The sequence below is a fragment of the Neopelma chrysocephalum genome, unplaced genomic scaffold, assembly GCF_003984885.1.
Source record: "Neopelma chrysocephalum unplaced genomic scaffold, ASM398488v2 Primary Assembly neopelma1_119, whole genome shotgun sequence".
Lineage (NCBI taxonomy): Eukaryota > Metazoa > Chordata > Aves > Passeriformes > Pipridae > Neopelma > Neopelma chrysocephalum.
In genome coordinates, this window is record NW_020897781.1 from 7,585,559 (window position 1) to 7,598,906 (window position 13,348).

At 42.5% G+C, this 13,348-nt stretch overlaps 1 long non-coding RNA gene across 5 annotated transcripts in view; it reads left to right on the plus strand.

Moving 5' to 3' along the window:
* The first annotated feature begins 1,262 nt into the window (after window positions 1-1,262).
* Window positions 1,263-13,348, plus strand: part of LOC113974310 — a 122,660-nt gene continuing 110,574 nt past the window's right edge. For 2 of the 5 annotated variants that reach the window (XR_003536519.1, XR_003536520.1), the window contains exons 1-3: window positions 1,263-1,407; window positions 1,991-2,160; window positions 4,687-4,747. This is a non-coding gene — a long non-coding RNA (uncharacterized LOC113974310). The remainder of the gene's footprint in view (window positions 1,408-1,990; window positions 2,161-4,686; window positions 4,748-13,348) is intronic. The other 3 variants (XR_003536518.1, XR_003536522.1, XR_003536521.1) reach the window with 2 other exon arrangements.

A 13,348-nucleotide genomic window follows, 5' to 3' on the forward strand; every position in this document is an offset into this window, starting at 1 on the left:
ATTCCATACTGAGAGATGGCTCTTTCTCATGTCACCAAAGAGGAGTTCCTGTGGATGGCCATTTTCTGTGCAAGCATAAACCTGATCCTACGTAGAAGAGGTCAGAGTTGTGATGCTACAGTTAAATGGAACTGAATTACTGCATCACATAAAGGAAACGAGCGCACAATCTTTTATGCTTTTGTCACCTGACTGGACTTGATACATGAAATCAGTACAACTTTTTCAGTCAATCATTCACCAGCAATACATTCTGCTCAGTGTGTACTGTTGTCACAGAAATAATTGCCTTGAATGACAAAAACTGATATTGCCCTGAATAAATTGATATTCAGCTGAATATCACAGATTTCACAGAGTAACCCAGAAAATCAGAGTGTACCTTACATTTCTTCATAAATTTCTGTCCATTGCAGGGGCAATACGTGTGACTGGTAACACTTTAAATGTGTCAGTCTGGTTCAATGAATGATTTTATTGAACAACTGGAAATTTTGGAGGGGATAGACTACATTATAAATATTTGCTTTTAACTATATATGCTTGTATAAAAGAAGTAAGAAAGCATTTGCAGCAGTGACACACGTTGCGACTCCCATGTCGGAAAAGCACAGCGAATTGGTGCATATGCTGTGGAATTCTGGCTTTGCTTTTACATGCAATGACGTCCAGGGCTAAAAAACTGAGACCCTCACAATATGCAGTTAGATACCAATATATGTCAAATCCCAGAATCACTGAGGTTGGAAAAGACCTCTGAGATCACCGAGTCCAAGCTGTGCCCGATCCCCACCTTGTCACCCAGCCCAGAGCACTGAGTGCCACGTCCAGTCGTTCCTTGGGCACCTCCAGGGATGGGCACTCCACCACCTCCCTGGACAGCCCTTTCCAATGCCTGACCACCCTTTCCATGAAGAAATTCCTCCTGATGTCGAACCTGAACGTCCCCTGGCACAGCTGAAGGCTGTTTCCTCTCATCCTGTCCCTTGTTCCCTTGGAGCAGAGCCCGATCCCCACCTGGCTCCCCCCTCCTGTCAGGGATTTGGGGAGGATGAGAAGGTCCCCCCTGATCCTCCTTTTCTCCAGGCTGAGCCCCTCCAGCCCGCTCAGCTGCTCCTCATAGGACTTACCATCTAGAGCCTTCCCCAGCCTCGTGGACACACGCCAGTGTAATTGTGTGCCCACAGTCTTTAGAGATCCAGTCCTAGAGGGGGAATTGGAGTATTCACGGGTGGCTGAGGAAGGGGCCAGCATGGGGGTGGCCTGGTTTGCTGGACCTTTCGTTGCCTGATCAGCAGGAGAGCAGCAGAATCCTTGAGGGGCTGGTTTCACTTCAGCGGCCTCGTGGGGAGCACGGCTGGGACATTCTGGCGATGGGATTCAGCGGGATCAGGCCTGAGGTGAGAGGTGAGGGTAGATAACAGGGATGAAAAGGAAATGCAACTCCTTGGAGATCGGACCGGGCTGAACATGAGGCTGGGGTTCAGTGGATTGGACGGGGACATCATGCATGTGGTACCTTCAGGGCGTGTGAGGGCTGAGGGGGTCCCTCAGTGTGAGGGCTGAGGGGCTCTGTCGGGGTATGTGAGGGCAGAGGGGGTTCCTGGTGGTTTGTGAAGGCTGAGGGGGTCCCTCATGGTCTATGAGGGCTGAGGGGTCTGTCAGGGTGTGTGAGGGCTGAGGGGGTCCCTCAGTGTGAGGGCTGAGGGGCTCTGTCGGGGTATGTGAGGGCTGAGGGGGTCCTTGGTGAGGGCTGAGGGGGTCCCTCATGGTATATGAGGGCTGAGGGGTCTGTCAGGGTGTGTGAGGGCTGAGGGGGTCCCTCAGTTTGAGGGCTGAGGGGTCCCTCAATGTGAGGGCTGGGGTGTTCCCTCAGTGTGAGGGCTGAGGGGCTCTGTCAGGATGTGTGAGGGCCGGAGGGGTCCCTGGTGGTTTGTGAGGGCTGAGCGGGTCCCTCTCCCCTCACCGGAGCCGTTTTACCTGCCCACAGAGGAGCTTGGCGAAGATGCCCCTGACAGAACATCACCTGTAGCAACACGGAGTGTCCGCACCATCGAGAGGAGCCGCTTGGTGTCACTCCTCCATCGTTAGAGCTGTGTGGAGCGGGGGAAACACGGTGTTCGCGGTCGGTGTCTCCTGTGGCTGCATCGCTGGAGGCAGGTGGGTGAGGGCAGAGCTGCTCATGCGATCAAACAAATGTCTTCCTCTTCGACACGGCCTGTTTTCTGTGGTGATAATTATGTCCGTATCCTGCATTATTCCTCGCAGTGCCTCTGATTCTCCAGGGACGAGGCTGAAATTTAGTATCTGAGGAGCTGTGGCCTCTAACCTGTGGGCAGATGTTCTTGCAGGAGGCTGCAAGGTCGCTCCTGCAGGTCGTGAGGGCTCATTCCTCGGCTCCCAAACAGGTCCTAGAGCAATTGATGTCTCCTGTGTGGAAGCTATGGACACCATTTTTCATTTTATGAAAAATATTTAGCACAAAATTATCATTGCAGCAATGCTGTAGGATCATGCATGGATGTTGTCAGGCACAGACTGTTCCTGTCCAAATTAGGCTCTACATGAAAGCAGGATGAGAAGACCATCCTTGATCCATTTAATCCAGTAATAATTAAAGTTCTATTTTATATTCCTTCAGTATAGGGTCTTAAAACTGCTATAACTGTCAGTGGAGAATTATGAAGAGTTGAGCCATTTAAGTTTTTACACCATTTCTTTCCATCCCTCATTGTGAAAATGTATTTTCCCACTGACAAAATATTTCAGTTTAAAATGCTTCTGGAGGGAAGATTGACCCTGGCACAGTATGACTTGTTTTGAAAGGGACTTCTGAACTATTTCCTTCTTATTATAAACCAGTACAAATGACAAAAAAAAAAAATCTTACAGTACAATCTAGTGATGATTGGGATAGAATAGCATAGGTAATAGGAATGTCTGGGTTGGAATTGTTATGAAAAGGTCTGTTTTCATGATATTTCCAGTCCAGGCTTGCAATGAAAAGAAAGTAGATTAATCTCTGGATTTAGAATTCCAGCTGAAGCCAAAGGGGGCAATACCCATTTACCCTAATGCTGAGTGGGACTTGACAGGCTCTACACTTCTGGATGCCTGTTCCAGTAGAATTGAAGGTCTGAAATATATTCCACTCAAGAATATGGGCTGAAAAGGGCCAGTTGGATCAGAAACCTGTGCCCTACAAACGTGTTCAACCCTTTAACAGATATTTAGTCCTCAAATGGTGCCTCCACACAGATGCAGAGCAGCAAAATATTTCCCAACAGCCTCTGTGAAATTTATGATCTACCTTTCAAAATGCTAAAAGTTGCAAAATCTGCAAAGTATTACATGAAATAAAAACACAGAAGAGATTAAAAGTATGACTGGTGACTTAGATCCTTATAATAATGGAGGATTAGGTAAATGAAAACATTCTGTGGTCTCAGGACACAGCCCTTCTTGCACTTTACTGAGGAAGGCAGTCCCTTCCCAGAATGATTCCAACCTGGGTAACTTGAGGCACATTGCTTTTTCATCCCAGTGTAGTGTGATTCAGAGTTTTATGTTGTCATATTATCCACTACAACCTGGCACTGGAAAAGAAAATGAGAATCCAAAGAAAAGGGTCAGATCTTGTTACTTATTTCCGCTTCATAAAAAAGGCAGGTGTTTGTCACAACTCAATCATACATTTCGTATCCTCTCTTCATCCTCTGAAGTTGAAAGCAACTCGATGAAAAAAATTGCAAATAGACAAACCACATTCTGTGGAGTGGCAGGATATGTGACTCCTCAGGACACACTGCCCTGTCAGCTGTCAGGCTTGTCCTGGAGCTATTAGGAAGCAGAAGTCCTGGGATGGGATGGGATGGGATGGGATGGGATAACCTGAATGTTGTTAGCAGGACCAGGATACCCAAATGCTACTGCCTCTGTTAGCAGAGAGGAAGAATAACTTTCTTTTTTTTACAAAGGATATCAGTTGACACTAAAGTAACATTAAGAAATCACCTATTGGCATTGTGTGTGCAGAGGAAGGAAGGGATATACCTGTTACCTGTGCATGGACATTTCAGCCATGGGTGATGGTGCGCCTTGGGGGAAGTGTGCAGTGTGTGTGTGTGCCTCTGCACCGTCTGCTGGGGGACCTTTTTCAGCCTTCATGGCTTTGCAGGAGGTGTTCAATGTCATGCTGTGGCAGGAGCAGGTATAGGGAGAAATCTTTAAGTCAAAGCTGCTAAAGACTGTCTCACCATTGGATGGCACTCCAGTCCTTCCTGCTCATGGCAATCACAGCCTGAATTTTACTCTTCAAATAATTTTAGGTCAAGCAGCAACTAATAGAAAGACTTTCTTTTTTTATGGCTAATGTGATAATAAAGTAAAATTACGCTTGCAGAGCTGGCTTTTGTTTTGCAGCATTAGCTTTTAGGAAGTCTGTGTTGAAATCTTGCCAGATTGCTTAGTTTTCTAAATAAAGATTTCCAAATGCAGTTGATTCTGTCACATGGGACTCAGGTGTTGTGTACTCTCTACTGTCAGAAATTATGTGAGTATGTTTGTGATTATAGGGTATTTTACCCCAAGGCTTTCACTCACTGGTTTATGCTTCATGCAGTGTTTTAGATTAATGAGAGAGTGTTTTCAGCAACCCTTTCCTTAAATGATCCTTTTTCCTTTCAGCAGCTACTGCACACCTGAGTTTGGAATCACCTTCACCTCTGCTTCCCGTGGCTGCAGGATGGTGAGTTCTTAAGCCTGCAGACTGTAGTCTGGCAAGCATAAATGTTTTTCCCCTCAAGTTGAAGACACAAGTGTTCAAGGGAATGTCTGCAGTTCATTCAAAGTTGTGACTGATATTTTTACATATGCAAGGAAGCATTAGCTCAAATTAGAGTTATCGATACATTGTTAGTTCAGTATTGAGACAGCTCTGTCCTTGGTGTCACTGTGACCATGGCATGGCAGGTGGTGCAAGCAGGGTAGTTGCAAATTTACCTGGCTTTCCCAGGGGGTTTTGCAGTGTTTCCTGAATTCCTTGCTGCCAGTACACTTGGCTTGGAGCAAAGTGAATTATATATATGAGCTGCTGACCAGACTCAAGGCTGTGTATCCCAAGGCAAAGTGTGTGGCACCAATATTGACCTCCCTTGCCACCTGCTGCTGGTTTCTGTGGTATCCCACCCCTGCAGTTGTGCCAGCCTGACTATTTATGCAGCTGCACTTGGAAACAGAGTTGTTGCTTTTGACAACAAAAAAACCACTCCCCACAAGAAACTGGGTTTTCTTCTGGATTAGTTTTAAGCAAGATCAGGTCTCCAGTATAGTGAACCACGTGGCACAGAAACAATTTTTCTAGAACAATAGAACACGTTAATGCTGGGGCAGGAAGAGAACAGAAGGCAAATATCAGTACCATAAGCCAGTATTGCCCCTAAAGACTTCATCCTGAGACACCACAGCTAAATCTACTGTTTCAGTGACCAACAGTAAACTGTGTTCTATATTATTATTATTATTATTATTATTATTATTATTATTATTATTATTACTACTACTCCTACTGTGCTTGGAGCTGCTTCCATGTGCCATCTCCTGGTGACACACAGGCTTGGTAATGGCCCTGACAAGCACAGATAAATTGTACTGAGCACAACTCAGTGTGGAGTTTAATGTTTGTGGCAAAATCCATGCCAGTCATAAGATCACTGTAGCGACAGCAAATGCCTGCTGTGGAAAGAATGGCCTGAATTTCTTTTTATCTAGGAGCAGAACAAAAGCCTTCTAGTTTCAGGTAAGCCTCTAAGTGGAAAGTATAGTGATAGGAAAATAAGAGTTCATCCATTTTTACCAGTATTTCCTTGAAACAAGTATGACTATTATCATATTGTCCTCTAAGGAAGAGTTATTTCCAGAGGAACATCTTAGTACTTTTACAGTATGAGAGTTTTATCACTGTTTATTTAATTCCCATAAAGGAAGAGGAGCTCAGCTCAACTCCTTTTTCCTTAGTCAAAGAAGGGCTCAATAAAACTGCTTGAGAAACTACCACCACATTTGGGATGACAGCAGGGAGATTTACACATTGTATTTACCCAGCACTGTATATAAACAACTATGGTTCAGCTGAAACATTTTTTCCAAGTCAGATACAGTAAAAATTTGAATCTGGCCCAGTTTGAGAAGGAGATGAGTCAGAAAAATCCTGCTGCAGGGGAAAGAAGCCTCAGTGCATGGCTGGCCTTGGTGACCACCTGCCAGGAGAAGAGGGACCTATGAAACTTTCTTCTAACGTTTTATCTGAATCTTATCTGCTCAAACACTTCAGGGTTCAGGAAGAGCAGCCAAAGTCAATTTTTGCTGAGAGTGTTTAAAACCAAAAATAAACAGAAGGGAGAATTTGTACGTGTGCAAGAGGAGGCGTGGGGGTGGAGAATGGACAGGGTGGTGGGATTGGGGAGGGAATGATTTAACCTACATTGACTCTTCTGAAATCCTCTTGGAAGTATCCAGTGTTTTCTCAAATGACAATGAAGTTGCACAATCCATAATTGTGGTGGTGGAGAGCTGCTGGCCTGTGTCCAGGGGCCAGTGTTCTCTCTGCCCTGCCAGGTAGGTGAAACAATAGTCAGTATGAATTACAGAACAGCTGTGTCATTGCTCCATGCCAGTTATCTGATTCTACAAAGCCTGAAAAAATGCCTTCTGACATGTATAAAACAGAAACTGAGTTTTAAGGTCTTTGTCTGTTAGTATTTTAAAATACTAAAAAAAAAACCCTAAAAAATAAAACCAAACCAAAACCCTCACAGTGTGCACTGTTACGCTGGTCCAGACACAACAAAATCCTTGGGATTTCAGGAACATTTTGTGAACTTTCCTCCTGTCTTGTCATCTGAGAAGAGGTACATTGATGTTGTTGTCATCCAGTTTTGTCTGATGGTTGAGAGATTAGTTATCTGTTCTGTGCCTCCAATTTATTCTGGTTCCTATGAAAAATATTGTCTGTGAAAACATGAAACCCTTACAAAATGTCAACATTTTGCTCCTATCTGCCTGTATCAATATGAATGGGTCACAGTGACCTCTCAGGGAGCAGGTCTGTGTGACAACCTAAACTAATATGTATCCAAGGTCCTTAAAAAAAACACAAACCACCTTTATCCATGAGGGATCTGTTCCCAGCAGGATAATTTCTATCAGATAGGTCTGAATGATCTTGTATAAGATGGCTTCTTTTAAATGTGCACTGTAGCAGAAGTAAAACTTGCATCAGTACAGACAGGCACATTTAATTTAGAAGTACACATTCTGCATTGCTTGTTGTTTCACTTTCCATCTTCATCAAGTGAAAGTATCTCGTGATACTTTAAACCATTTTTAACAGGCACAGATGTAGGAGAAGCTCTCAAATTGCACATGCAATTACAGCACAGTATGGAGGAAGTGGGGCACATCTCTACCTTGAGATAACATTTTCAAAAGCTGTTAACTAAGAGGTTTAAAAGACATGTCCCAGGTGCTGATGTGGCCAGACTGAAAATAGCTTTAATCTTAAAACCCGCAACTAAATAGCAAAACCAGAAGAAATATGAATACTTGGGATTTAAATTTAGCTCTTTGGCATGTTAATTGAAAAATCACATAAAACAAATATGAAGAAGCCAAATAGGAACATATGTACATTGCAAAGGCTTGGGTGTTCTGGTTTCAAGTTGTTTCCTTCTGAAAGCTTTGTATAAGCACAAGGTACGTCACAGGTCAGGTGGAGCCACCTCACCCCGAGCAGTCAGGAGTCCCCATGTCCCATAGATTGTGTCTGTGCTGGGCTCCAGGGAGGCATTTTTCAGGCTGGGCCAGTTCTGTAGATGAAAATCCCTGCAAAGTTTAAGGGCAGGGCACAGCATTGCATTGTGGAGGTCCACTGTCCAGCTCTTTTTAGTTATCAGGATTCTATTTTCCCAAAGGAAGAGACTGCAAGAGTGAGGAAGGAAACAATGCTTCATTAGGTCCACTGAGTGTGTACTTTGGGCTCATGTCCATTGAATTAAGCAAACAAGCTGCCCACAGGAGGAACCAAATGCCACAGCTGGGAGTTAGCTGGGCACTCAGTGACCAAAACCAAAACTGAAAATGTCCTTTGTCACTTGTAGATCACGAGGGTTTGATTGACATAGCACCTATGGCCAGGTGTGCAAAGAATTAGTTTATTGCCAACTTGAAAATCAGTGCAGAAATTGTTATCTAAGAACTATGTTTGGATCAATTTACAGAACTTCAGCGAAGCAGGTTAAATTTGGTGAAGATTTGGCTGTCAGTTTTGTTATATGTGTGGATGTGTGTATAGAAATCTCATAAATTCTCTTGGGGATGGTTCTGTGCAGGGCTAAGAGTTGGACTCAATCATCCTTGTGGGTCCCTTCAAAATTGGCATATTCCATGATTCTGTCATTCTGTGAAATATATTTATTTCTTCCAGCATAAAAGAAAATTGATGAATATCAAGAACAACTCTTGAAGCAGAAGCTCTGGTAATTTCTCAATACAATGAGGAGTTGCTTCTAAGATAAAGGCATTCAGTATAAATTCTATGAAGGCCTTTGCTCACGTTATTATTTATAAATATATTATAAACACTCCTGGTTTTTTTTACTATGGAGGGTTTGTTTAGCATGTAAGGCAAGTAGTTCCTTTTTATTTCTATCAGTCTGTGCTGTTACATGATGGAATTGAAGAGCATTCAGTTTTCCTAATTGCAGGCACATCTCACATTCCAAATACATGCTCAGCTTTAACTGCCTGCACATAAAATAGGAAAAGGTGGAGATTTAGAGCTGAGTGCCTTGAGCTGTATTCCAAGGATGCTTCCCCTTGTGCTGCCAGGGGATTAAGGAAGGACAGCTGCCTGCCCACTTAGCTCTCATGTTGATTGTGCACCAAGAATATGAATTTCCACCTCTCTTCTTGTTAATAAATTCAGAATTTCTGATTCTCTGCCCCCATAATGTCCTCCCATTTGTGGCAGTTGGCTGCTTATTTTGATGGAAATGAAACTGAGGTTGGGAGACTGACAATTATTTTCTTACAGCAGTAATTAATTTGCTCCAATAGGATTGTCAAGAACTCCAGAAGTGGGGCAAACAAACACAGTTCCTTTTGAAATGTCTTTGTATGACTGTGCCTGGCTTTCAGAGCATCAAAATCAGATCAGATATTCACTTTTTAAAGAAAATTTTAGGGTAACTATTTTACAATTGGTTTCAGGGTCATTTTAGGTTTTTTTTGGTTTTGGTTTTTTTTTACAAGGAACTTTAAGATGGAACAAAGGACTTCGTTTTTGCTACAGCAAAGCATTTTCAAATATTAGAACATCTTGTTTTATGAGGTGAAAAATCTCTGCTGCCAGAGCATAGTTTGAAGTGCTGCAAAAGGCAGTGTCTTCACAGAAAATCACACTGGTTCTCAGTGAAGCAGGGTGAAGATCTGTGAGATACATTCCACCCTGCAGCATTTCAGTGAATCACAAAAGTCTGTGGTTCAAGGTTTAGTTTCCCCATCTGAAATAGAAATATACAGCTAAGCTTGGAAGAGCAGTTGTTGTGTACTGGTTGAGAATATTTTAGCAAAACATTCTTTGTCCAAAAATGCTGTTTTCTGTCTGAAAGTGCTGTTGTATTAGAAGGGAAAACACTTGTGGACATGTACTTTTTACAAAAAAACTTCTGAGCTCCAGATGGAATTTCTAGTCAAAGTAAGAAAATGTGAGAGACTCTCCCATTTTGGAAAATTGAGAAGTCTCAGAGAAGTGTCCTAAAGAAATGGCTGTTTGAAATTTGTCTGCCTGCCCGAGGGTTATGTGCTCCTGTTCTCTGGGAAAAGATTTGGAAGGTCTGCACTTTGCTCCAGTCTGGAACACAGTAAATGTTGATACTTCAGGATTTTTCTCAGATATTTATTCCTGTCTGGCCATAAGTAGTTTAAATAGTAATTCAATACAATGACTTTTAGCCTTTTTGTAATCTTACTGTGCATTGGTTTCACTCTTCCTCTCTGGGATCTGTGCATATCCTGCTTGTCCTACATGTGTTACCCAGATGAACAATGCCATGGGGTGTGTGATCCACCTAATGGCTTGGAATTCTGGCACTGTATCCTTGCTTAGAATAGGTGGGGCTGTGTACACCCAAAACCAGAAAATGTGTCTTTGGACAATAAGATGGTTGGGGCTTGTTTGTGTTTAGGTTTGCATATTCTGCACATAAGCCACTGATCCCAAGTAAATAATGAACAAGAGGAAATTCATTAAATAAGTTATTCAAAATATCATGGAACTTGTCAAATTAATGATTTCACAAGCAACACCCAACCAATTGTTTTTGCAACAGAGCAGTTTTTTAGGGATTAGAGAAAATCCAAACTGCTGGCAGGCAAAATCCAGCTGAGGTGAGATCAAAATTTTGCATTAGAGCTTAAAAGTCCAGAGAATTGTGGGAAATGTTGAACTGACTAAGTTTAGTGAATTATTAATTCCTTTTTTTCGCTCTTGTGAAGCAGTTTATATCAATGCAGAACCTGGCATGGGAGAAGGATATGTCAGTGTGAGGGCAGTTGCTGTTGACCACGCTGTGGTAAATGCTCAGTAATGAAGCTTTGGTCAAATAGAAGTGGCTCAATGAGATGTGAAGCTAGCAGAGTATCTATTACAAATTAAGAGATAAATCTGTGGCTACTTTGAAAACATTCTTTATTGCTCAAACTAAGAGCAGTCAATAAGAACAACTTACAAAGGGGATGGAAAAATAATGTTACAATTATGGTTTAAATGTTATGAGATTAGGAAATCGTGTTTCCCAACTACCTTTAATTTTGTCATTATGAAATAATGTAAAATTGATAGGAAGTGTTTTTTCCATGTCAGGCAAAGTGATCAGCTCTGTGGGATCCGGGGAGAACACCAAAGGACGAGGCACTGACCAGCTGAGCACTGGAGGAGCTCACCTGCTGGCCACTCCACGGGGTGGATTTTCTGTTGGCCTGTGCTCAGAGAAGGTGCAAATGTACAACACCAGAGTGCCTTTAACGTGGTCTGACACTTACAGAAACTTAGGTGCAGCAAGAGTGCCCAGCTGGGCTTGTGGGGTTTGGACTCAATCTGACCTTGCTGAAGCCATAATGCATTTCTCAGTGCTAATGGGACTGGCCAAACATTCATTCACTGAATCCATGTGTAGGTGTGGTAGGTGTAGCTCGTGGCTCACTGTAGACACTGTCCCAAGACAGGATGGTGTTTTAGCAGTACTCAGTTGTATCAGTTGGCATAATTAAATGTGCTTATATTGCTACTGCTAATTTTAGCAGGTTACAGGGATAATGAGAGAGCTAAGATATGAGAGACTGATTAGACACTGGCAGCCCAGTTGAAACTCTTTATGGAAGAGATCTGGACTTCAGGCAGGGCATTTTTCCATGCAGAGTGGGTATGCTATTGTCCAGATTTGTCTCATTTCAGCATAAGTAGTTCCAGATTTCAATGAAACACAATGTTTGTGAACTTTTTCCACTTCATATATCCCTAAGGACTGGGTATACTGAGCTGAACGGGGATTTGGACACTCCTGTTACTAATGCTGTGAGTCTGATTGTCATGACCTGGGCCAAAAGAAATTGGTGAAATTGGTTTCTGGAATGAACATGCCATGTACTGTCCATGATTCTATTCAGCTTCAAACCATGAGAGGAAGTGCACAGTTCATTTCCCAAGATGTCCTTCCTGTTTGAAGTGAACAGTCCTCGAAGAGGCACTGAAATACAGAATCTGGTGGTGTTTGCTGAGCAGCCTCAAATTCCAGTGTAATTGAAACTCAGCCTTTCCTGGGAAGAGCCCAAGAACTCCAAGGAACAGGAAGGAGATGGACATCTTCAGAAGATTTGCCTGAGGATTAAATTTTAAATAACTGGCAAATAATTTTTTTTTCCAAAATTAATTCCATGTTGGACTATCATAAGTTTTATAGACAGTTCAGGAAATTTCTCCTGTAAACCTCTACAAGTCAATGGCTGGAATGGTACAACTGTGGGTATGAGTGACTGAAACTCTCTAAAGAATCTTGCAGTTAAGGCTTTGGGGCTACTGAAATACTCCTGATGGGCCCAGTTCCACTTTACCAGCTCAGCAGTCTTTGGGACTGCTCAGCTAATTATCCATCCTGTGCAATTCTGAGAAGATTCTGAGAGCTCTCACAGACCCTCAGGATCCAGGTGTGCCGTGCTGGGGAACCTTTACAGTTTGGTGGTTGTCACTCTGGCATTCTAAATTCATATCAGCAACACCCATTTCAGTTGTTGCTATTCCAATATTTCCTAGTCTTTTCCATATTTGTTTATTATTATCTTATTTGTGTGCTTAGTAGTATTTTGGAAACTTGTTGGTCCTTATTTTTCACCCAGCACCTTAATTGTGGTTTATGAGGAGACTTGCAAGATAGTTTTTCTGTCCTTAAACCACTTTCTAGGTTTTGTGTATTGAAACTGCAAACTTTTTCAGTCTCTACTTAAAGACCTGTTTAATATTTAACTCAAATAAACAGAATGGGGATTTTTTTCATACAAAACTATCAATTACAGACAAATATATCTTTGGATTATCTTGCTTCAAATAATTTAAAGAAAAAAGCAAGAAAGAATGGACCTTTTGTAGTACTTCAGCAAGTGCTGCAAAGAGCAGAATGGGAGGTGCTCAGTATTTAAGGCCATGTTTTCGCTGTGTGCTGTAAGAGTTAGTAAGATTGGTACTTTGGAGTAGTAACTCAAGAAGGTGCTGTGCAGAAAAGCAAAACCAAAATATTAGGCCTGACGTAGTTCATTTAATTTTCTGCTGATTTGCCCTCAGCCTCTTTCTCTTAACTCTTCCCAGCTCCTGTGATAAGTTTCTACTTGTTGCTGGTTTTTTCCATAGTAAACTTTTGTCCCAGTGCCAGCACATCATGTTCCTGGTTAGAGCCGTGACGTCAAATGGGATCTGGCTCCAGGCCAAGGAATGCTGCTGGGAAGGAGTGAATGAATGAATGGATTTTTCAATTCACATTGTAGTTGCTTCTTTCAGAGCCAGGAATCTGCATGTAATATTCAGTCAGCTGGCTAAGGTACATTATCAGTATTTCTTAGTGGAACTACAAGGAGCTTCAGAGAGGATTCACAATATGTACAACAACTGAGGGAAAATGTTATGGCAAACTTCAAGTTCAGAGCTGGTTATAATGAGGAGAACCATGAGGGAAGAAAGATGTGATTCAATGCATAGTGGCTGCTAAATTTTAAATATAGTAAGTGGAAGAACCCTGAGCCT